The sequence below is a fragment of the Pseudophryne corroboree genome, chromosome 3 (genome assembly GCF_028390025.1).
Source record: "Pseudophryne corroboree isolate aPseCor3 chromosome 3, aPseCor3.hap2, whole genome shotgun sequence".
Lineage (NCBI taxonomy): Eukaryota > Metazoa > Chordata > Amphibia > Anura > Myobatrachidae > Pseudophryne > Pseudophryne corroboree.
The window spans coordinates 363170828-363197328 of record NC_086446.1 but is presented as its reverse complement, the minus strand read 5'-3'; the positions used below and the strand labels follow the sequence as shown (position 1 = coordinate 363197328).

The 26501-nt window shown below is 41.8% G+C and overlaps 1 protein-coding gene across 1 annotated transcript in view; it reads right to left on the bottom strand.

Annotated features, from left to right (window-relative positions):
• Positions 1-26501, bottom strand: part of LOC135057278 (NXPE family member 1-like) — a 283743-nt gene that overhangs the window by 185233 nt on the left and 72009 nt on the right. The window lies entirely within an intron of this gene.

The window sequence follows — 26501 nt, the reverse complement described above, 5'->3', positions numbered from 1 at the left end:
CAGAGGTAGGTAGAGCAGTGGACAACTGTACCGTACTGCTATAGATTATATACTGGTGGTCAGCAAAATCTGCACTGTCCTCCTACTATATATACTGCACACAACTAAAATGCACCACAAGTATGGATGGATAGTAAACTTGACGACACAGAGGTAGGTAGAGCAGTGGACTACTGTACCGCACTACTATAGATTATATACTGGTGGTCAGCAAAATTCTGCACTGTCCTCCTACTATATATATTGCACACAACTAAAATGCACCACAGGTATCGATGGATAGTATACTTTACGACACAGAAGTAGGTAGAGCAGTGGACTACTGTACCGTACTGCTATAGATTATATACTGGTGGTCAGCAAAATTATGCACTGTCCTCCTACTATATATATTGCACACAACTAAAATGCACCACAGGTATGGATGGATAGTATACTTGACGACACAGAGGTAGGTAGAGCAGTGGACTATTGTACCGTACTGCTATAGATTATATACTGGTGGTCAGCAAAATCCTGCACTGTCCTCCTACTATATATACTGCACACAACTAAAATGCACCACAGGTATGGATGGATAGTATACTTGACGACACAGAGGTAGGTAGAGCAGTGGACTACTGTACCGTACTGCTATAGATTATATACTGGTGGTCAGCAATATTCTGCACTGTCCTCCTACTATATATACTGCACTCAACTAAAATGCACCACAGGTATGGATGGATAGTATACTTGACGACACAGAGGGAGGTAGAGCAGTGGACGACTGTACCGTACTGCTATAGATTATATACTGGTGGTCAGCAAAATTCTGCACTGTCCTACTATATATACTGCACACAACTAAAATGCACCACAAGTATGGATGGATAGTATACTTGACGACACAGAGGTAGGTAGAGCAGTGGACTACTGTACCGTACTGCTATAGATTATATACTGGTGGTCAGCAAAATTCTGCACTGTCCTCCTACTATATATGCTGCACACAAATAAAATGCACCACAGGTATGGATGGATAGTATACTTGATGACACAGAGGTAGGTAGAGCAGTGGACTACTGCACAGTACTGCTATATATTATATACAGGTGGTCAGAAAAATTCTGCACTGTCCTCCTACTGTATATACTGCACACAACTAAAATGCACCATAGGTATGGATGGATAGTATACTTGACGACACAGAGGTAGGTAGAGCAGTGGACTACTGCACAGTACTGCTATATATTATATACTGGTGGTCAGCAAAATTCTGCACTGTCCTCCTACTATATATACTGCACACAACTAAAATGCACCATAGGTTTGGATGGATAGTATACTTGACGACACAGAGGTAGGTAGAGCAGTGGACAACTGTACCGTACTGCTATAGATTATATACTGGTGGTCAGCAAAATCTGCACTATCCTCCTACTATATATACTGCACACAACTAAAATGCACCACAAGTATGGATGGATAGTAAACTTGACGACACAGAGGTAGGTAGAGCAGTGGACTACTGTACCGCACTACTATAGATTATATACTGGTGGTCAGCAAAATTCTGCACTGTCCTCCTACTATATATATTGCACACAACTAAAATGCACCACAGGTATCGATGGATAGTATACTTTACGACACAGAAGTAGGTAGAGCAGTGGACTACTGTACCGTACTGCTATAGATTATATACTGGTGGTCAGCAAAATTCTGCACTGTCCTCCTACTATATATACTGCACACAACTAAAATGCACCACAGGTATGGATGGATAGTATACTTGACGACACAGAGGTAGGTAGAGCAGTGGACTATTGTACCGTACTGCTATAGATTATATACTGGTGGTCAGCAATATTCTGCACTGTCCTCCTACTATATATACTGCACTCAACTAAAATGCACCACAGGTATGGATGGATAGTATACTTGACGACACAGAGGGAGGTAGAGCAGTGGACGACTGTACCGTACTGCTATAGATTATATACTGGTGGTCAGCAAAATTCTGCACTGTCCTACTATATATACTGCACACAACTAAAATGCACCACAAGTATGGATGGATAGTATACTTGACGACACAGAGGTAGGTAGAGCAGTGGACTACTGTACCGTACTGCTATAGATTATATACTGGTGGTCAGCAAAATTCTGCACTGTCCTCCTACTATATATACTGCACACAAATAAAATGCACCACAGGTATGGATGGATAGTATACTTGACGACACAGAGGTAGGTAGAGCAGTGGACTATTGTACTGTACTGCTATAGATTATATACTGGTGGTCAGCAAAATCCTGCACTGTCCTCCTACTATATATACTGCACACAACTAAAATGCACCACAAGTATGGATGGATAGTATACTTGACGACACAGAGGTAGGTAGAGCAGTGGACAACAGCACCGTACTGCTATAGATTATATACTGGTGGTCAGCAAAATTCTGCACTGTCCTCCTACTATATATACTGCACACAACTAAAATGCACCACACGTATGGATGGATAGTATACTTGACGACACAGAGGTAGGTAGAGCAGTGGACTACTGCACCGTACTGCTATATATTATGTACTGGTGGTCAGCAAAATTCTGCACTGTCCTCGTACTATATATACTGCACACAACTAAAATGCACCACAGGTATGTATGGATAGTATACTTGATGACACAGAGGTAGGTAGAGCAGTGGACTACTGCACAGTACTGCTATATATTATATACTGGTGGTCAGAAAAATTCTGCACTGTCCTCCTACTGTATATACTGCACACAACTAAAATGCACCATAGGTATGGATGGATAGTATACTTGACGACACAGAGGTAGGTAGAGCAGTGGACTACTGCACAGTACTGCTATATATTATATACTGGTGGTCAGCAAAATTCTGCACTGTCCTCCTACTATATATACTGCACACAACTAAAATGCACCATAGGTATGGATGGATAGTATACTTGACGACACAGAGGTAGGTAGAGCAGTGGACAACTGTACCGTACTGCTATAGATTATATACTGGTGGTCAGCAAAATCTGCACTGTCCTCCTACTATATATACTGCACACAACTAAAATGCACCACAAGTATGGATGGATAGTAAACTTGACGACACAGAGGTAGGTAGAGCAGTGGACTACTGTACCGCACTACTATAGATTATATACTGGTGGTCAGCAAAATTCTGCACTGTCCTCCTACTATATATATTGCACACAACTAAAATGCACCACAGGTATCGATGGATAGTATACTTTACGACACAGAAGTAGGTAGAGCAGTGGACTACTGTACCGTACTGCTATAGATTATATACTGGTGGTCAGCAAAATTCTGCACTGTCCTCCTACTATATATATTGCACACAACTAAAATGCACCACAGGTATGGATGGATAGTATACTTGACGACACAGAGGTAGGTAGAGCAGTGGACTATTGTACCGTACTGCTATAGATTATATACTGGTGGTCAGCAAAATCCTGCACTGTCCTCCTACTATATATACTGCACACAACTAAAATGCACCACAGGTATGGATGGATAGTATACTTGACGACACAGAGGTAGGTAGAGCAGTGGACTACTGTACCGTACTGCTATAGATTATATACTGGTGGTCAGCAATATTCTGCACTGTCCTCCTACTATATATATTGCACTCAACTAAAATGCACCACAGGTATGGATGGATAGTATACTTGACGACACAGAGGGAGGTAGAGCAGTGGACGACTGTACCGTACTGCTATAGATTATATACTGGTGGTCAGCAAAATTCTGCACTGTCCTACTATATATACTGCACACAACTAAAATGCACCACAAGTATGGATGGATAGTATACTTGACGACACAGAGGTAGGTAGAGCAGTGGACTACTGTACCGTACTGCTATAGATTATATACTGGTGGTCAGCAAAATTCTGCACTGTCCTCCTACTATATATGCTGCACACAAATAAAATGCACCACAGGTATGGATGGATAGTATACTTGATGACACAGAGGTAGGTAGAGCAGTGGACTACTGCACAGTACTGCTATATATTATATACTGGTGGTCAGAAAAATTCTGCACTGTCCTCCTACTGTATATACTGCACACAACTAAAATGCACCATAGGTATGGATGGATAGTATACTTGACGACACAGAGGTAGGTAGAGCAGTGGACTACTGCACAGTACTGCTATATATTATATACTGGTGGTCAGCAAAATTCTGCACTGTCCTCCTACTATATATACTGCACACAACTAAAATGCACCATAGGTTTGGATGGATAGTATACTTGACGACACAGAGGTAGGTAGAGCAGTGGACAACTGTACCGTACTGCTATAGATTATATACTGGTGGTCAGCAAAATCTGCACTATCCTCCTACTATATATACTGCACACAACTAAAATGCACCACAAGTATGGATGGATAGTAAACTTGACGACACAGAGGTAGGTAGAGCAGTGGACTACTGTACCGCACTACTATAGATTATATACTGGTGGTCAGCAAAATTCTGCACTGTCCTCCTACTATATATATTGCACACAACTAAAATGCACCACAGGTATCGATGGATAGTATACTTTACGACACAGAAGTAGGTAGAGCAGTGGACTACTGTACCGTACTGCTATAGATTATATACTGGTGGTCAGCAAAATTCTGCACTGTCCTCCTACTATATATACTGCACACAACTAAAATGCACCACAGGTATGGATGGATAGTATACTTGACGACACAGAGGTAGGTAGAGCAGTGGACTATTGTACCGTACTGCTATAGATTATATACTGGTGGTCAGCAAAATCCTGCACTGTCCTCCTACTATATATACTGCACACAACTAAAATGCACCACAGGTATGGATGGATAGTATACTTGACGACACAGAGGTAGGTAGAGCAGTGGACTACTGTACCGTACTGCTATAGATTATATACTGGTGGTCAGCAATATTCTGCACTGTCCTCCTACTATATATACTGCACTCAACTAAAATGCACCACAGGTATGGATGGATAGTATACTTGACGACACAGAGGGAGGTAGAGCAGTGGACGACTGTACCGTACTGCTATAGATTATATACTGGTGGTCAGCAAAATTCTGCACTGTCCTACTATATATACTGCACACAACTAAAATGCACCACAAGTATGGATGGATAGTATACTTGACGACACAGAGGTAGGTAGAGCAGTGGACTACTGTACCGTACTGCTATAGATTATATACTGGTGGTCAGCAAAATTCTGCACTTTCCTCCTACTATATATACTGCACACAAATAAAATGCACCACAGGTATGGATGGATAGTATACTTGACGACACAGAGGTAGGTAGAGCAGTGGACTATTGTACTGTACTGCTATAGATTATATACTGGTGGTCAGCAAAATCCTGCACTGTCCTCCTACTATATATACTGCACACAACTAAAATGCACCACAGGTATGGATGGATAGTATACTTGACGACACAGAGGGAGGTAGAGCAGTGGACGACTGTACCGTACTGCTATAGATTATATACTGGTGGTCAGCAAAATTCTGCACTGTCCTACTATATATACTGCACACAACTAAAATGCACCACAAGTATGGATGGATAGTATACTTGACGACACAGAGGTAGGTAGAGCAGTGGACTACTGTACCGTACTGCTATAGATTATATACTGGTGGTCAGCAAAATTCTGCACTGTCCTCCTACTATATATACTGCACACAAATAAAATGCACCACAGGTATGGATGGATAGTATACTTGACGACACAGAGGTAGGTAGAGCAGTGGACTATTGTACTGTACTGCTATAGATTATATACTGGTGGTCAGCAAAATCCTGCACTGTCCTCCTACTATATATACTGCACACAACTAAAATGCACCACAGGTATGGATGGATAGTATACTTGACGACACAGAGGTAGGTAGAGCAGTGGACTACTGTACCGTACTGCTATAGATTATAAACTGGTGGTCAGCAAAATTCTGCACTGTCCTCCTACTATATATACTGCACACAACTAAAATGCACCACACGTATGGATGGATAGTATACTTGACGACACAGAGGGAGGTAGAGCAGTGGACTACTGCACCGTACTGCTATATATTATGTACTGGTGGTCAGCAAAATTCTGCACTGTCCTCCTACTATATATACTGCACACAACTAAAATGCACCACAGGTATGTATGGATAGTATACTTGATGACACAGAGGTAGGTAGAGCAGTGGACTACTGCACAGTACTGCTATATATTATATACTGGTGGTCAGAAAAATTCTGCATTGTCCTCCTACTGTATATACTGCACACAACTAAAATGCACCATAGGTATGGATGGATAGTATACTTGATGACACAGAGGTAGGTAGAGCAGTGGACTACTGTACCGTACTGCATTAGATTATATACTGGTGGTCAGCAAAATTCTGCACTGTCCTCCTGCTATATATACTGCACACAACTAAAATGCACCACAGGTATGGATGGATAGTATACTTGACGACACAGAGGGAGGTAGAGCAGTGGACGACTGTACCGTACTGCTATAGATTATATACTGGTGGTCAGCAAAATTCTGCACTGTCCTCCTACTATATATACTGCACTCAACTAAAATGCACCACAGGTATGGATGGATAGTATACTTGACGACACAGAGGGAGGTAGAGCAGTGGACGACTGTACCGTACTGCTATAGATTATTTACTGGTGGTCAGCAAAATTCTGCACTTTCCTACTATATATACTGCACACAAATAAAATGCACCACAGGTATGGATGGATAGTATACTTGACGACACAGAGGTAGGTAGAGCAGTGGACTACTGTACCGTACTGCTATAGATTATATACTTGTGGTCAGCAAAATTCTGCACTGTCCTCCTACTATATATACTGCACACAACTAAAATGCACCACAGGTATGTATGGATAGTATACTTGACGACACAGAGGTAGGTAGAGCAGTGGACTACTGTACCGTACTGCTATAGATTATATACTGGTGGTCAGCAAAATTCTGCACTGTCCTCCTACTATATATACTGCACTCAACTAAAATGCACCACAGGATATGGATGGATAGTATACTTGACGACACAGAGGGAGGTAGAGCAGTGGTCGACTGTACCGTACTGCTATAGATTATTTACTGGTGGTCAGCAAAATTCTGCACTATCCTACTATATATACTGCACACAACTAAAATGCACCACAGGTATGTATGGATAGTATACTTGATGACACAGGGGTAGGTAGAGCAGTGGACTACTGTACCGTACTGCTATAGATTATATACTGGTGGTCAGCAAAATCCTGCACTGTCCTCCTACTATATATACTGCACACAACTAAAATGCACCACAAGTATGGATGGATAGTATACTTGACGACACAGAGGTAGGTAGAGCAGTGGACAACAGCACCGTACTGCTATAGATTATATACTGGTGGTCAGCAAAATTCTGCACTGTCCTCCTACTATATATACTGCACACAAGTAAAATGCACCACACGTATGGATGGATAGTATACTTGACGACACAGAGGTAGGTAGAGCAGTGGACTACTGCACCGTACTGCTATATATTATGTACTGGTGGTCAGCAAAATTCTGCACTGTCCTCCTACTATATATACTGCACACAACTAAAATGCACCACAGGTATGTATGGATAGTATACTTGATGACACAGAGGTAGGTAGAGCAGTGGACTACTGCACAGTACTGCTATATATTATATACTGGTGGTCAGAAAAATTCTGCACTGTCCTCCTACTGTATATACTGCACACAACTAAAATGCACCATAGGTATGGATGGATAGTATACTTGACGACACAGAGGTAGGTAGAGCAGTGGACTACTGCACAGTACTGCTATATATTATATACTGGTGGTCAGCAAAATTCTGCACTGTCCTCCTACTATATATACTGCACACAACTAAAATGCACCATAGGTATGGATGGATAGTATACTTGACGACACAGAGGTAGGTAGAGCAGTGGACTACTGCACAGTACTGCTATATATTATATACTGGTGGTAAGAAAAATTCTGCATTGTCCTCCTACTGTATATACTGCACACAACTAAAATGTACCATAGGTATGGATGGATAGTATACTTGACGACACAGAGGTAGGTAGAGCAGTGGACTACTGTACCGTACTGCATTAGATTATATACTGGTGGTCAGCAAAATTCTGCACTGTCCTCCTGCTATATATACTGCACACAACTAAAATGCACCACAGGTATGGATGGATAGTATACTTGACGACACAGAGGGAGGTAGAGCAGTGGACGACTGTACCGTACTGCTATAGATTATATACTGGTGGTCAGCAAAATTCTGCACTGTCCTCCTACTATATATACTGCACTCAACTAAAATGCACCACAGGTATGGATGGATAGTATACTTGACGACACAGAGGGAGGTAGAGCAGTGGACGACTGTACCGTACTGCTATAGATTATTTACTGGTGGTCAGCAAAATTCTGCACTTTCCTACTATATATACTGCACACAACTAAAATGCACCACAGGTATGGATGGATAGTATACTTGACGACACAGAGGTAGGTAGAGCAGTGGACTACTGTACCGTACTGCTATAGATTATATACTGGTGGTCAGCAAAATTCTGCACTGTCCTCCTACTATATATACTGCACACAAATAAAATGCACCACAGGTATGGATGGATAGTATACTTGACGACACAGAGGTAGGTAGAGCAGTGGACTATTGTACTGTACTGCTATAGATTATATACTGGTGGTCAGCAAAATCCTGCACTGTCCTCCTACTATATATACTGCACACAACTAAAATGCACCACAGGTATGGATGGATAGTATACTTGACGACACAGAGGTAGGAAGAGCAGTGGACTACTGTACCGTACTGCTATAGATTATATACTGGTGGTCAGCAATATTCTGCACTGTCCTCCTACTATATATACTGCACTCAACTAAAATGCACCACAGGTATGGATGGATAGTATACTTGACGACACAGAGGGAGGTAGAGCAGTGGACGACTGTACCGTACTGCTATAGATTATATACTGGTGGTCAGCAAAATTCTGCACTGTCCTACTATATATACTGCACACAACTAAAATGCACCACAAGTATGGATGGATAGTATACTTGACGACACAGAGGTAGGTAGAGCAGTGGACTACTGTACCGTACTGCTATAGATTATATACTGGTGGTCAGCAAAATTCTGCACTGTCCTCCTACTATATATACTGCACACAAATAAAATGCACCACAGGTATGGATGGATAGTATACTTGACGACACAGAGGTAGGTAGAGCAGTGGACTATTGTACTGTACTGCTATAGATTATATACTGGTGGTCAGCAAAATCCTGCACTGTCCTCCTACTATATATACTGCACACAACTAAAATGCACCACAGGTATGGATGGATAGTATACTTGACGACACAGAGGTAGGTAGAGCAGTGGACTACTGTACCGTACTGCTATAGATTATAAACTGGTGGTCAGCAAAATTCTGCACTGTCCTCCTACTATATATACTGCACACAACTAAAATGCACCACACGTATGGATGGATAGTATACTTGACGACACAGAGGGAGGTAGAGCAGTGGACTACTGCACCGTACTGCTATATATTATGTACTGGTGGTCAGCAAAATTCTGCACTGTCAACCTACTATATATACTGCACACAAATAAAATGCACCACAGGTATGGATGGATAGTATACTTGATGACACAGAGGTAGGTAGAGCAGTGGACTACTGCACAGTACTGCTATATATTATATACTGGTGGTCAGAAAAATTCTGCATTGTCCTCCTACTGTATATACTGCACACAACTAAAATGCACCATAGGTATGGATGGATAGTATACTTGACGACACAGAGGTAGGTAGAGCAGTGGACTACTGTACCGTACTGCATTAGATTATATACTGGTGGTCAGCAAAATTCTGCACTGTCCTCCTGCTATATATACTGCACACAACTAAAATGCACCACAGGTATGGATGGATAGTATACTTGACGACACAGAGGGAGGTAGAGCAGTGGACGACTGTACCGTACTGCTATAGATTATATACTGGTGGTCAGCAAAATTCTGCACTGTCCTCCTACTATATATACTGCACTCAACTAAAATGCACCACAGGTATGGATGGATAGTATACTTGACGACACAGAGGGAGGTAGAGCAGTGGACGACTGTACCGTACTGCTATAGATTATTTACTGGTGGTCAGCAAAATTCTGCACTTTCCTACTATATATACTGCACACAAATAAAATGCACCACAGGTATGGATGGATAGTATACTTGACGACACAGAGGTAGGTAGAGCAGTGGACTACTGTACCGTACTGCTATAGATTATATACTTGTGGTCAGCAAAATTCTGCACTGTCCTCCTACTATATATACTGCACACAACTAAAATGCACCACCGGTATGTATGGATAGTATACTTGACGACACAGAGGTAGGTAGAGCAGTGGACTACTGTACCGTACTGCTATAGATTATATACTGGTGGTCAGCAAAATTCTGCACTGTCCTCCTACTATATATACTGCACTCAACTAAAATGCACCACAGGATATGGATGGATAGTATACTTGACGACACAGAGGGAGGTAGAGCAGTGGTCGACTGTACCGTACTGCTATAGATTATTTACTGGTGGTCAGCAAAATTCTGCACTATCCTACTATATATACTGCACACAACTAAAATGCACCACAGGTATGTATGGATAGTATACTTGATGACACAGGGGTAGGTAGAGCAGTGGACTACTGTACCGTACTGCTATAGATTATATACTGGTGGTCAGCAAAATCCTGCACTGTCCTCCTACTATATATACTGCACACAACTAAAATGCACCACAAGTATGGATGGATAGTATACTTGACGACACAGAGGTAGGTAGAGCAGTGGACAACAGCACCGTACTGCTATAGATTATATTCTGGTGGTCAGCAAAATTCTGCACTGTCCTCCTACTATATATACTGCACACAACTAAAATGCACCACACGTATGGATGGATAGTATACTTGACGACACAGAGGTAGGTAGAGCAGTGGACTACTGTACCGTACTGCATTAGATTATATACTGGTGGTCAGCAAAATTCTGCACTGTCCTCCTGCTATATATACTGCACACAACTAAAATGCACCACAGGTATGGATGGATAGTATACTTGACGACACAGAGGGAGGTAGAGCAGTGGACGACTGTACCGTACTGCTATAGATTATATACTGGTGGTCAGCAAAATTCTGCACTGTCCTCCTACTATATATACTGCACTCAACTAAAATGCACCACAGGTATGGATGGATAGTATACTTGACGACACAGAGGGAGGTAGAGCAGTGGACGACTGTACCGTACTGCTATAGATTATTTACTGGTGGTCAGCAAAATTCTGCACTTTCCTACTATATATACTGCACACAAATAAAATGCACCACAGGTATGGATGGATAGTATACTTGACGACACAGAGGTAGGTAGAGCAGTGGACTACTGTACCGTACTGCTATAGATTATATACTTGTGGTCAGCAAAATTCTGCACTGTCCTCCTACTATATATACTGCACACAACTAAAATGCACCACAGGTATGTATGGATAGTATACTTGACGACACAGAGGTAGGTAGAGCAGTGGACTACTGTACCGTACTGCTATAGATTATATACTGGTAGTCAGCAAAATTCTGCACTGTCCTCCTACTATATATACTGCACTCAACTAAAATGCACCACAGGATATGGATGGATAGTATACTTGACGACACAGAGGGAGGTAGAGCAGTGGTCGACTGTACCGTACTGCTATAGATTATTTACTGGTGGTCAGCAAAATTCTGCTTTATCCTACTATATATACTGCACACAACTAAAATGCACCACAGGTATGTATGGATAGTATACTTGATGACACAGGGGTAGGTAGAGCAGTGGACTACTGTACCGTACTGCTATAGATTATATACTGGTGGTCAGCAAAATCCTGCACTGTCCTCCTACTATATATACTGCACACAACTAAAATGCACCACAAGTATGGATGGATAGTATACTTGACGACACAGAGGTAGGTAGAGCAGTGGACAACAGCACCGTACTGCTATATATTATATACTGGTGGTCAGCAAAATTCTGCACTGTCCTCCTACTATATATACTGCACACAACTAAAATGCACCACACGTATGGATGGATAGTATACTTGACGACACAGAGGTAGGTAGAGCAGTGGACTACTGCACCGTACTGCTATATATTATGTACTGGTGGTCAGCAAAATTCTGCACTGTCCTCCTACTATATATACTGCACACAACTAAAATGCACCACAGGTATGTATGGATAGTATACTTGATGACACAGAGGTAGGTAGAGCAGTGGACTACTGCACAGTACTGCTATATATTATATACTGGTGGTCAGAAAAATTCTGCACTGTCCTCCTACTGTATATACTGCACACAACTAAAATGCACCATAGGTATGGATGGATAGTATACTTGACGACACAGAGGTAGGTAGAGCAGTGGACTACTGCACAGTACTGCTATATATTATATACTGGTGGTCAGCAAAATTCTGCACTGTCCTCCTACTATATATACTGCACACAACTAAAATGCACCATAGGTATGGATGGATAGTATACTTGTGGACACAGAGGTAGGTAGAGCAGTGGACTACTGCACAGTACTGCTATATATTATATACTGGTGGTCAGAAAAATTCTGCATTGTCCTCCTACTGTATATACTGCACACAACTAAAATGCACCATAGGTATGGATGGATAGTATACTTGACGACACAGAGGTAGGTAGAGCAGTGGACTACTGTACCGTACTGCATTAGATTATATACTGGTGGTCAGCAAAATTCTGCACTGTCCTCCTGCTATATATACTGCACACAACTAAAATGCACCACAGGTATGGATGGATAGTATACTTGACGACACAGAGGGAGGTAGAGCAGTGGACGACTGTACCGTACTGCTATAGATTATATACTGGTGGTCAGCAAAATTCTGCACTGTCCTCCTACTATATATACTGCACTCAACTAAAATGCACCACAGGTATGGATGGATAGTATACTTGACGACACAGAGGGAGGTAGAGCAGTGGACGACTGTACCGTACTGCTATAGATAATTTACTGGTGGTCAGCAAAATTCTGCACTTTCCTACTATATATACTGCACACAAATAAAATGCACCACAGGTATGGATGGATAGTATACTTGACGACACAGAGGTAGGTAGAGCAGTGGACTACTGTACCGTACTGCTATAGATTATATACTTGTGGTCAGCAAAATTCTGCACTGTCCTCCTACTATATATACTGCACACAACTAAAATGCACCACAGGTATGTATGGATAGTATACTTGACGACACAGAGGTAGGTAGAGCAGTGGACTACTGTACCGTACTGCTATAGATTATATACTGGTAGTCAGCAAAATTCTGCACTGTCCTCCTACTATATATACTGCACTCAACTAAAATGCACCACAGGATATGGATGGATAGTATACTTGACGACACAGAGGGAGGTAGAGCAGTGGTCGACTGTACCGTACTGCTATAGATTATTTACTGGTGGTCAGCAAAATTCTGCTTTATCCTACTATATATACTGCACACAACTAAAATGCACCACAGGTATGTATGGATAGTATACTTGATGACACAGGGGTAGGTAGAGCAGTGGACTACTGTACCGTACTGCTATAGATTATATACTGGTGGTCAGCAAAATCCTGCACTGTCCTCCTACTATATATACTGCACACAACTAAAATGCACCACAAGTATGGATGGATAGTATACTTGACGACACAGAGGTAGGTAGAGCAGTGGACAACAGCACCGTACTGCTATAGATTATATACTGGTGGTCAGCAAAATTCTGCACTGTCCTCCTACTATATATACTGCACACAACTAAAATGCACCACACGTATGGATGGATAGTATACTTGACGACACAGAGGTAGGTAGAGCAGTGGACTACTGCACCGTACTGCTATATATTATGTACTGGTGGTCAGCAAAATTCTGCACTGTCCTCCTACTATATATACTGCACACAACTAAAATGCACCACAGGTATGTATGGATAGTATACTTGATGACACAGAGGTAGGTAGAGCAGTGGACTACTGCACAGTACTGCTATATATTATATACTGGTGGTCAGAAAAATTCTGCACTGTCCTCCTACTGTATATACTGCACACAACTAAAATGCACCATAGGTATGGATGGATAGTATACTTGACGACACAGAGGTAGGTAGAGCAGTGGACTACTGCACAGTACTGCTATATATTATATACTGGTGGTCAGCAAAATTCTGCACTGTCCTCCTACTATATATACTGCACACAACTAAAATGCACCATAGGTATGGATGGATAGTATACTTGTGGACACAGAGGTAGGTAGAGCAGTGGACTACTGCACAGTACTGCTATATATTATATACTGGTGGTCAGAAAAATTCTGCATTGTCCTCCTACTGTATATACTGCACACAACTAAAATGCACCATAGGTATGGATGGATAGTATACTTGACGACACAGAGGTAGGTAGAGCAGTGGACTACTGTACCGTACTGCATTAGATTATATACTGGTGGTCAGCAAAATTCTGCACTGTCCTCCTGCTATATATACTGCACACAACTAAAATGCACCACAGGTATGGATGGATAGTATACTTGACGACACAGAGGGAGGTAGAGCAGTGGACGACTGTACCGTACTGCTATAGATTATATACTGGTGGTCAGCAAAATTCTGCACTGTCCTCCTACTATATATACTGCACTCAACTAAAATGCACCACAGGTATGGATGGATAGTATACTTGACGACACAGAGGGAGGTAGAGCAGTGGACGACTGTACCGTACTGCTATAGATAATTTACTGGTGGTCAGCAAAATTCTGCACTTTCCTACTATATATACTGCACACAAATAAAATGCACCACAGGTATGGATGGATAGTATACTTGACGACACAGAGGTAGGTAGAGCAGTGGACTACTGTACCGTACTGCTATAGATTATATACTTGTGGTCAGCAAAATTCTGCACTGTCCTCCTACTATATATACTGCACACAACTAAAATGCACCACAGGTATGTATGGATAGTATACTTGACGACACAGAGGTAGGTAGAGCAGTGGACTACTGTACCGTACTGCTATAGATTATATACTGGTGGTCAGCAAAATTCTGCACTGTCCTCCTACTATATATACTGCACTCAACTAAAATGCACCACAGGATATGGATGGATAGTATACTTGACGACACAGAGGGAGGTAGAGCAGTGGTCGACTGTACCGTACTGCTATAGATTATTTACTGGTGGTCAGCAAAATTCTGCACTATCCTACTATATATACTACACACAACTAAAATGCACCACAGGTATGTATGGATAGTATACTTGATGACACAGGGGTAGGTAGAGCAGTGGACTACTGTACCGTACTGCTATAGATTATATACTGGTGGTCAGCAAAATCCTGCACTGTCCTCCTACTATATATACTGCACACAACTAAAATGCACCACACGTATGGATGGATAGTATACTTGACGACACAGAGGTAGGTAGAGCAGTGGACTACTGCACCGTACTGCTATATATTATGTACTGGTGGTCAGCAAAATTCTGCACTGTCCTCCTATATATACTGCACACAACTAAAATGCACCACAGGTATGTATGGATAGTATACTTGATGACACAGAGGTAGGTAGAGCAGTGGACTACTGCACAGTACTGCTATATATTATATACTGGTGGTCAGAAAAATTCTGCACTGTCCTCCTACTGTATATACTGCACACAACTAAAATGCACCATAGGTATGGATGGATAGTATACTTGACGACACAGAGGTAGGTAGAGCAGTGGACTACTGCACAGTACTGCTATATATTATATACTGGTGGTCAGCAAAATTCTGCACTGTCCTCCTACTATATATACTGCACACAACTAAAATGCACCATAGGTTTGGATGGATAGTATACTTGACGACACAGAGGTAGGTAGAGCAGTGGACAACTGTACCGTACTGCTATAGATTATATACTGGTGGTCAGCAAAATCTGCACTGTCCTCCTACTATATATACTGCACACAACTAAAATGCACCACAAGTATGGATGGATAGTAAACTTGACGACACAGAGGTAGGTAGAGCAGTGGACTACTGTACCGCACTACTATAGATTATATACTGGTGGTCAGCAAAATTCTGCACTGTCCTCCTACTATATATATTGCACACAACTAAAATGCACCACAGGTATCGATGGATAGTATACTTTACGACACAGAAGTAGGTAGAGCAGTGGACTACTGTACCGTACTGCTATAGATTATATACTGGTGGTCAGCAAAATTCTGCACTGTCCTCCTACTATATATACTGCACACAACTAAAATGCACCACAGGTATGGATGGATAGTATACTTGACGACACAGAGGTAGGTAGAGCAGTGGACTATTGTACCGTACTGCTATAGATTATATACTGGTGGTCAGCAAAATCCTGCACTGTCCTCCTACTATATATACTGCACACAACTAAAATGCACCACAGGTATGGATGGATAGTATACTTGACGACACAGAGGTAGGTAGAGCAGTGGACTACTGTACCGTACTGCTATAGATTATATACTGGTGGTCAGCAATATTCTGCACTGTCCTCCTACTATATATACTGCACTCAACTAAAATGCACCACAGGTATGGATGGATAGTATACTTGACGACACAGAGGGAGGTAGAGCAGTGGACGACTGTACCGTACTGCTATAGATTATATACTGGTGGTCAGCAAAATTCTGCACTGTCCTACTATATATACTGCACACAACTAAAATGCACCACAAGTATGGATGGATAGTATACTTGACGACACAGAGGTAGGTAGAGCAGTGGACTACTGTACCGTACTGCTATAGATTATATACTGTTGGTCAGCAAAATTCTGCACTGTCCTCCTACTATATATACTGCACACAAATAAAATGCACCACAGGTATGGATGGATAGTATACTTGACGACACAGAGGTAGGTAGAGCAGTGGACTACTGCACAGTACTGCTATATATTATATACTGGTGGTCAGCAAAATTCTGCACTGTCCTCCTACTATATATACTGCACACAACTAAAATGCACCATAGGTATGGATGGATAGTATACTTGACGACACAGAGGTAGGTAGAGCAGTGGACTACTGCACAGTACTGCTATATAATATATACTGGTGGTCAGAAAAATTCTGCATTGTCCTCCTACTGTATATACTGCACACAACTAAAATGCACCATAGGTATGGATGGATAGTATACTTGACGACACAGAGGTAGGTAGAGCAGTGGACTACTGTACCGTACTGCATTAGATTATATACTGGTGGTCAGCAAAATTCTGCACTGTCCTCCTGCTATATATACTGCACACAACTAAAATGCACCACAGGTATGGATGGATAGTATACTTGACGACACAGAGGGAGGTAGAGCAGTGGACGACTGTACCGTACTGCTATAGATTATATACTGGTGGTCAGCAAAATTCTGCACTGTCCTCCTACTATATATACTGCACTCAACTAAAATGCACCACAGGATATGGATGGATAGTATACTTGACGACACAGAGGGAGGTAGAGCAGTGGTCGACTGTACCGTACTGCTATAGATTATTTACTGGTGGTCAGCAAAATTCTGCACTATCCTACTATATATACTGCACACAACTAAAATGCACCACAGGTATGTATGGATAGTATACTTGATGACACAGGGGTAGGTAGAGCAGTGGACTACTGTACCGTACTGCTATAGATTATATACTGGTGGTCAGCAAAATCCTGCACTGTCCTCCTACTATATATACTGCACACAACTAAAATGCACCACACGTATGGATGGATAGTATACTTGACGACACAGAGGTAGGTAGAGCAGTGGACTACTGCACCGTACTGCTATATATTATGTACTGGTGGTCAGCAAAATTCTGCACTGTCCTCCTATATATACTGCACACAACTAAAATGCACCACAGGTATGTATGGATAGTATACTTGATGACACAGAGGTAGGTAGAGCAGTGGACTACTGCACAGTACTGCTATATATTATATACTGGTGGTCAGAAAAATTCTGCATTGTCCTCCTACTGTATATACTGCACACAACTAAAATGCACCATAGGTATGGATGGATAGTATACTTGACGACACAGAGGTAGGTAGAGCAGTGGACTACTGCACAGTACTGCTATATATTATATACTGGTGGTCAGCAAAATTCTGCACTGTCCTCCTACTATATATACTGCACACAACTAAAATGCACCATAGGTTTGGATGGATAGTATACTTGACGACACAGAGGTAGGTAGAGCAGTGGACAACTGTACCGTACTGCTATAGATTATATACTGGTGGTCAGCAAAATCTGCACTGTCCTCCTACTATATATACTGCACACAACTAAAATGCACCACAAGTATGGATGGATAGTAAACTTGACGACACAGAGGTAGGTAGAGCAGTGGACTACTGTACCGCACTACTATAGATTATATACTGGTGGTCAGCAAAATTCTGCACTGTCCTCCTACTATATATATTGCACACAACTAAAATGCACCACAGGTATCGATGGATAGTATACTTTACGACACAGAAGTAGGTAGAGCAGTGGACTACTGTACCGTACTGCTATAGATTATATACTGGTGGTCAGCAAAATTCTGCACTGTCCTCCTACTATATATACTGCACACAACTAAAATGCACCACAGGTATGGATGGATAGTATACTTGACGACACAGAGGTAGGTAGAGCAGTGGACTATTGTACCGTACTGCTATAGATTATATACTGGTGGTCAGCAAAATCCTGCACTGTCCTCCTACTATATATACTGCACACAACTAAAATGCACCACAGGTATGGATGGATAGTATACTTGACGACACAGAGGTAGGTAGAGCAGTGGACTACTGTACCGTACTGCTATAGATTATATACTGGTGGTCAGCAATATTCTGCACTGTCCTCCTACTATATATACTGCACTCAACTAAAATGCACCACAGGTATGGATGGATAGTATACTTGACGACACAGAGGGAGGTAGAGCAGTGGACGACTGTACCGTACTGCTATAGATTATATACTGGTGGTCAGCAAAATTCTGCACTGTCCTACTATATATACTGCACACAACTAAAATGCACCACAAGTATGGATGGATAGTATACTTGACGACACAGAGGTAGGTAGAGCAGTGGACTACTATACCGTACTGCTATAGATTATATACTGGTGGTCAGCAAAATTCTGCACTGTCCTCCTACTATATATACTGCACACAAATAAAATGCACCACAGGTATGGATGGATAGTATACTTGACGACACAGAGGTAGGTAGAGCAGTGGACTATTGTACTGTACTGCTATAGATTATATACTGGTGGTCAGCAAAATCCTGCACTGTCCTCCTACTATATATACTGCACACAACTAAAATGCACCACAGGTATGGATGGATAGTATACTTGACGACACAGAGGTAGGTAGAGCAGTGGACTACTGTACCGTACTGCTATAGATTATATACTGGTGGTCAGCAATATTCTGCACTGTCCTCCTACTATATATACTGCACTCAACTAAAATGCACCACAGGTATGGATGGATAGTATACTTGACGACACAGAGGGAGGTAGAGCAGTGGACGACTGTACCGTACTGCTATAGATTATATACTGGTGGTCAGCAAAATTCTGCACTGTCCTACTATATATACTGCACACAACTAAAATGCACCACAAGTATGGATGGATAGTATACTTGACGACACAGAGGTAGGTAGAGCAGTGGACTACTGTACCGTACTGCTATAGATTATATACTGGTGGTCAGCAAAATTCTGCACTGTCCTCCTACTATATATACTGCACACAAATAAAATGCACCACAGGTATGGATGGATAGTATACTTGACGACACAGAGGTAGGTAGAGCAGTGGACTATTGTACTGTACTGCTATAGATTATATACTGGTGGTCAGCAAAATCCTGCACTGTCCTCCTACTATATATACTGCACACAACTAAAATGCACCACAGGTATGGATGGATAGTATACTTGACGACACAGAGGTAGGTAGAGCAGTGGACTACTGTACCGTACTGCTATAGATTATAAACTGGTGGTCAGCAAAATTCTGCACTGTCCTCCTACTATATATACTGCACACAACTAAAATGCACCACAAGTATGGATGGATAGTATACTTGACGACACAGAGGGAGGTAGAGCAGTGGACTACTGCACCGTACTGCTATATATTATGTACTGGTGGTCAGCAAAATTCTGCACTGTCCTCCTACTATATATACTGCACACAACTAAAATGCACCACAGGTATGTATGGATAGTATACTTGATGACACAGAGGTAGGTAGAGCAGTGGACTACTGCACAGTACTGCTATATATTATATACTGGTGGTCAGAAAAATTCTGCATTGTCCTCCTACTGTATATACTGCACACAACTAAAATGCACCCTAGGTATGGATGGATAGTATACTTGACGACACAGAGGTAGGTAGAGCAGTGGACTACTGTACCGTACTGCATTAGATTATATACTGGTGGTCAGCAAAATTCTGCACTGTCCTCCTGCTATATATACTGCACACAACTAAAATGCACCACAGGTATGGATGGATAGTATACTTGACGACACAGAGGGAGGTAGAGCAGTGGACGACTGTACCGTACTGCTATAGATTATATACTGGTGGTCAGCAAAATTCTGCACTGTCCTCCTACTATATATACTGCACTCAACTAAAATGCACCACAGGTATGGATGGATAGTATACTTGACGACACAGAGGGAGGTAGAGCAGTGGACGACTGTACCGTACTGCTATAGATTATTTACTGGTGGTCAGCAAAATTCTGCACTTTCCTACTATATATACTGCACACAAATAAAATGCACCACAGGTATGGATGGATAGTATACTTGACGACACAGAGGTAGGTAGAGCAGTGGACTACTGTACCGTACTGCTATAGATTATATACTGGTGGTCAGCAAAATTCTGCACTGTCCTCCTACTATATATACTGCACTCAACTAAAATGCACCACAGGATATGGATGGATAGTATACTTGACGACACAGAGGGAGGTAGAGCAGTGGTCGACTGTACCGTACTGCTATAGATTATTTACTGGTGGTCAGCAAAATTCTGCACTATCCTACTATATATACTGCACACAACTAAAATGCACCACAGGTATGTATGGATAGTATACTTGATGACACAGGGGTAGGTAGAGCAGTGGACTACTGTACCGTACTGCTATAGATTATATACTGGTGGTCAGCAAAATCCTGCACTGTCCTCCTACTATATATACTGCACACAACTAAAATGCACCACAAGTATGGATGGATAGTATACTTGACGACACAGAGGTAGGTAGAGCAGTGGACAACAGCACCGTACTGCTATAGATTATATACTGGTGGTCAGCAAAATTCTGCACTGTCCTCCTACTATATATACTGCACACAACTAAAATGCACCACACGTATGGATGGATAGTATACTTGACGACACAGAGGTAGGTAGAGCAGTGGACTACTGCACAGTACTGCTATATATTATATACTGGTGGTCAGAAAAATTCTGCACTGTCCTCCTACTGTATATACTGCACACAACTAAAATGCACCATAGGTATGGATGGATAGTATACTTGACGACACAGAGGTAGGTAGAGCAGTGGACTACTGCACAGTATTGCTATATATTATATACTGGTGGTCAGCAAAATTCTGCACTGTCCTCCTACTATATATACTGCACACAACTAAAATGCACCATAGGTATGGATGGATAGTATACTTGACGACACAGAGGTAGGTAGAGCAGTGGACTACTGCACAGTACTGCTATATATTATATACTGGTGGTCAGAAAAATTCTGCATTGTCCTCCTACTGTATATACTGCACACAACTAAAATGCACCATAGGTATGGATGGATAGTATACTTGACGACACAGAGGTAGGTAGAGCAGTGGACTACTGTACCGTACTGCTATAGATTATTTACTGGTGGTCAGCAAAATTCTGCACTTTCCTACTATATATACTGCACACAACTAAAATGCACCACAGGTATGGATGGATAGTATACTTGACGACACAGAGGGAGGTAGAGCAGTGGACTACTGTACCGTACTGCTATAGATTATATACTTGTGGTCAGCAAAATTCTGCACTGTCCTCCTACTATATATACTGCACACAACTAAAATGCACCACAAGTATGGATGGATAGTATACTTGACGACACAGAGGTAGGTAGAGCAGTGGACTACTGTACCGTACTGCTATAGATTATATACTGGTGGTCAGCAAAATTCTGCACTGTCCTCCTACTATATATACTGCACACAAATAAAATGCACCACAGGTATGGATGGATAGTATACTTGACGACACAGAGGGAGGTAGAGCAGTGGACGACTGTACCGTACTGCTATAGATTATTTACTGGTGGTCAGCAAAATTCTGCACTTTCCTACTATATATACTGCACACAACTAAAATGCACCACAGGTATGGATGGATAGTATACTTGACGACACAGAGGTAGGTAGAGCAGTGGACTACTGTACCGTACTGCTATAGATTATATACTTGTGGTCAGCAAAATTCTGCACTGTCCTCCTACTATATATACTGCACACAACTAAAATGCACCACAGGATATGGATGGATAGTATACTTGACGACACAGAGGGAGGTAGAGCAGTGGTCGACTGTACCGTACTGCTATAGATTATTTACTGGTGGTCAGCAAAATTCTGCACTATCCTACTATATATATACTGCACACAACTAAAATGCACCACAGGTATGTATGGATAGTATACTTGATGACACAGGGGTAGGTAGAGCAGTGGACTACTGTACCGTACTGCTATAGATTATATACTGGTGGTCAGCAAAATCCTGCACTGTCCTCCTACTATATATACTGCACACAAATAAAATGCACCACAGGTATGGATGGATAGTATACTTGACGACACAGAGGTAGGTAGAGCAGTGGACTATTGTACTGTACTGCTATAGATTATATACTGGTGGTCAGCAAAATCCTGCACTGTCCTCCTACTATATATACTGCACACAACTAAAATGCACCACAGGTATGGATGGATAGTATACTTGACGACACAGAGGTAGGTAGAGCAGTGGACTACTGTACCGTACTGCTATAGATTATATACTGGTGGTCAGCAATATTCTGCACTGTCCTCCTACTACAGGGGTTCTCAAACTCGGTCCTCAGGACCCCACACAGTGCATGTTTTGCAGGTCACACAGCAGGTGCACAGGTGTATTAATTACTCACAGACACATTTTAAAAGGTCCACAGGTGAAGCTAATTATTTCACTTGCAATTCTGTGAGGAGACCTGCAAAACATGCACTGTGTGGGGTCCTGAGGACCGAGTTTGAGAACCTGTGTCCTACTATATATACTGCACTCAACTAAAATGCACCACAGGTATGGATGGATAGTATACTTGACGACACAGAGGGAGGTAGAGCAGTGGACGACTGTACCGTACTGCTATAGATTATATACTGGTGGTCAGCAAAATTCTGCACTGTCCTACTATATATACTGCACACAACTAAAATGCACCACAAGTATGGATGGATAGTATACTTGACGACACAGAGGTAGGTAGAGCAGTGGACTACTGTACCGTACTGCTATAGATTATATACTGGTGGTCAGCAAAATTCTGCACTGTCCTCCTACTATATATACTGCACACAAATAAAATGCACCACAGGTATGGATGGATAGTATACTTGACGACACAGAGGTAGGTAGAGCAGTGGACTATTGTACTGTACTGCTATAGATTATATACTGGTGGTCAGCAAAATCCTGCACTGTCCTCCTACTATATATACTGCACACAACTAAAATGCACCACAGGTATGGATGGATAGTATACTTGACGACACAGAGGTAGGTAGAGCAGTGGACTACTGTACCGTACTGCTATAGATTATAAACTGGTGGTCAGCAAAATTCTGCACTGTCCTCCTACTATATATACTGCACACAACTAAAATGCACCACAAGTATGGATGGATAGTATAATTGACGACACAGAGGGAGGTAGAGCAGTGGACTACTGCACCGTACTGCTATATATTATGTACTGGTGGTCAGCAAAATTCTGCACTGTCCTCCTACTATATATACTGCACACAACTAAAATGCACCACAGGTATGTATGGATAGTATACTTGATGACACAGAGGTAGGTAGAGCAGTGGACTACTGCACAGTACTGCTATATATTATATACTGGTGGTCAGAAAAATTCTGCATTGTCCTCCTACTGTATATACTGCACACAACTAAAATGCACCATAGGTATGGATGGATAGTATACTTGACGACACAGAGGTAGGTAGAGCAGTGGACTACTGTACCGTACTGCATTAGATTATATACTGGTGGTCAGCAAAATTCTGCACTGTCCTCCTGCTATATATACTGCACACAACTAAAATGCACCACAGGTATGGATGGATAGTATACTTGACGACACAGAGGGAGGTAGAGCAGTGGACGACTGTACCGTACTGCTATAGATTATATACTGGTGGTCAGCAAAATTCTGCACTGTCCTCCTACTATATATACTGCACTCAACTAAAATGCACCACAGGTATGGATGGATAGTATACTTGACGACACAGAGGGAGGTAGAGCAGTGGACGACTGTACCGTACTGCTATAGATTATTTACTGGTGGTCAGCAAAATTCTGCACTTTCCTACTATATATACTGCACACAAATAAAATGCACCCCAGGTATGGATGGATAGTATACTTGACGACACAGAGGTAGGTAGAGCAGTGGACTACTGTACCGTACTGCTATAGATTATATACTTGTGGTCAGCAAAATTCTGCACTGTCCTCCTACTATATATACTGCACACAACTAAAATGCACCACAGGTATGTATGGATAGTATACTTGACGACACAGAGGTAGGTAGAGCAGTGGACTACTGTACCGTACTGCTATAGATTATATACTGGTGGTCAGCAAAATTCTGCACTGTCCTCCTACTATATATACTGCACTCAACTAAAATGCACCACAGGATATGGATGGATAGTATACTTGACGACACAGAGGGAGGTAGAGCAGTGGTCGACTGTACCGTACTGCTATAGATTATTTACTGGTGGTCAGCAAAATTCTGCACTATCCTACTATATATACTGCACACAACTAAAATGCACCACAGGTATGTATGGATAGTATACTTGATGACACAGGGGTAGGTAGAGCAGTGGACTACTGTACCGTACTGCTATAGATTATATACTGGTGGTCAGCAAAATCCTGCACTGTCCTCCTACTATATATACTGCACACAACTAAAATGCACCACAAGTATGGATGGATAGTATACTTGACGACACAGAGGTAGGTAGAGCAGTGGACAACAGCACCGTACTGCTATAGATTATATACTGGTGGTCAGCAAAATTCTGCACTGTCCTCCTACTATATATACTGCACACAACTAAAATGCACCACACGTATGGATGGATAGTATACTTGACGACACAGAGGTAGGTAGAGCAGTGGACTACTGCACCGTACTGCTATATATTATGTACTGGTGGTCAGCAAAATTCTGCACTGTCCTCCTACTATATATACTGCACACAACTAAAATGCACCACAGGTATGTATGGATAGTATACTTGATGACACAGAGGTAGGTAGAGCAGTGGACTACTGCACAGTACTGCTATATATTATATACTGGTGGTCAGAAAAATTCTGCACTGTCCTCCTACTTTGTATACTGCACACAACTAAAATGCACCATAGGTATGGATGGATAGTATACTTGACGACACAGAGGTAGGTAGAGCAGTGGACTACTGCACAGTACTGCTATATATTATATACTGGTGGTCAGCAAAATTCTGCACTGTCCTCCTACTATATATACTGCACACAACTAAAATGCACCATAGGTATGGATGGATAGTATACTTGACGACACAGAGGTAGGTAGAGCAGTGGACTACTGCACAGTACTGCTATATATTATATACTGGTGGTCAGAAAAATTCTGCATTGTCCTCCTACTGTATATACTGCACACAACTAAAATGCACCATAGGTATGGATGGATAGTATACTTGACGACACAGA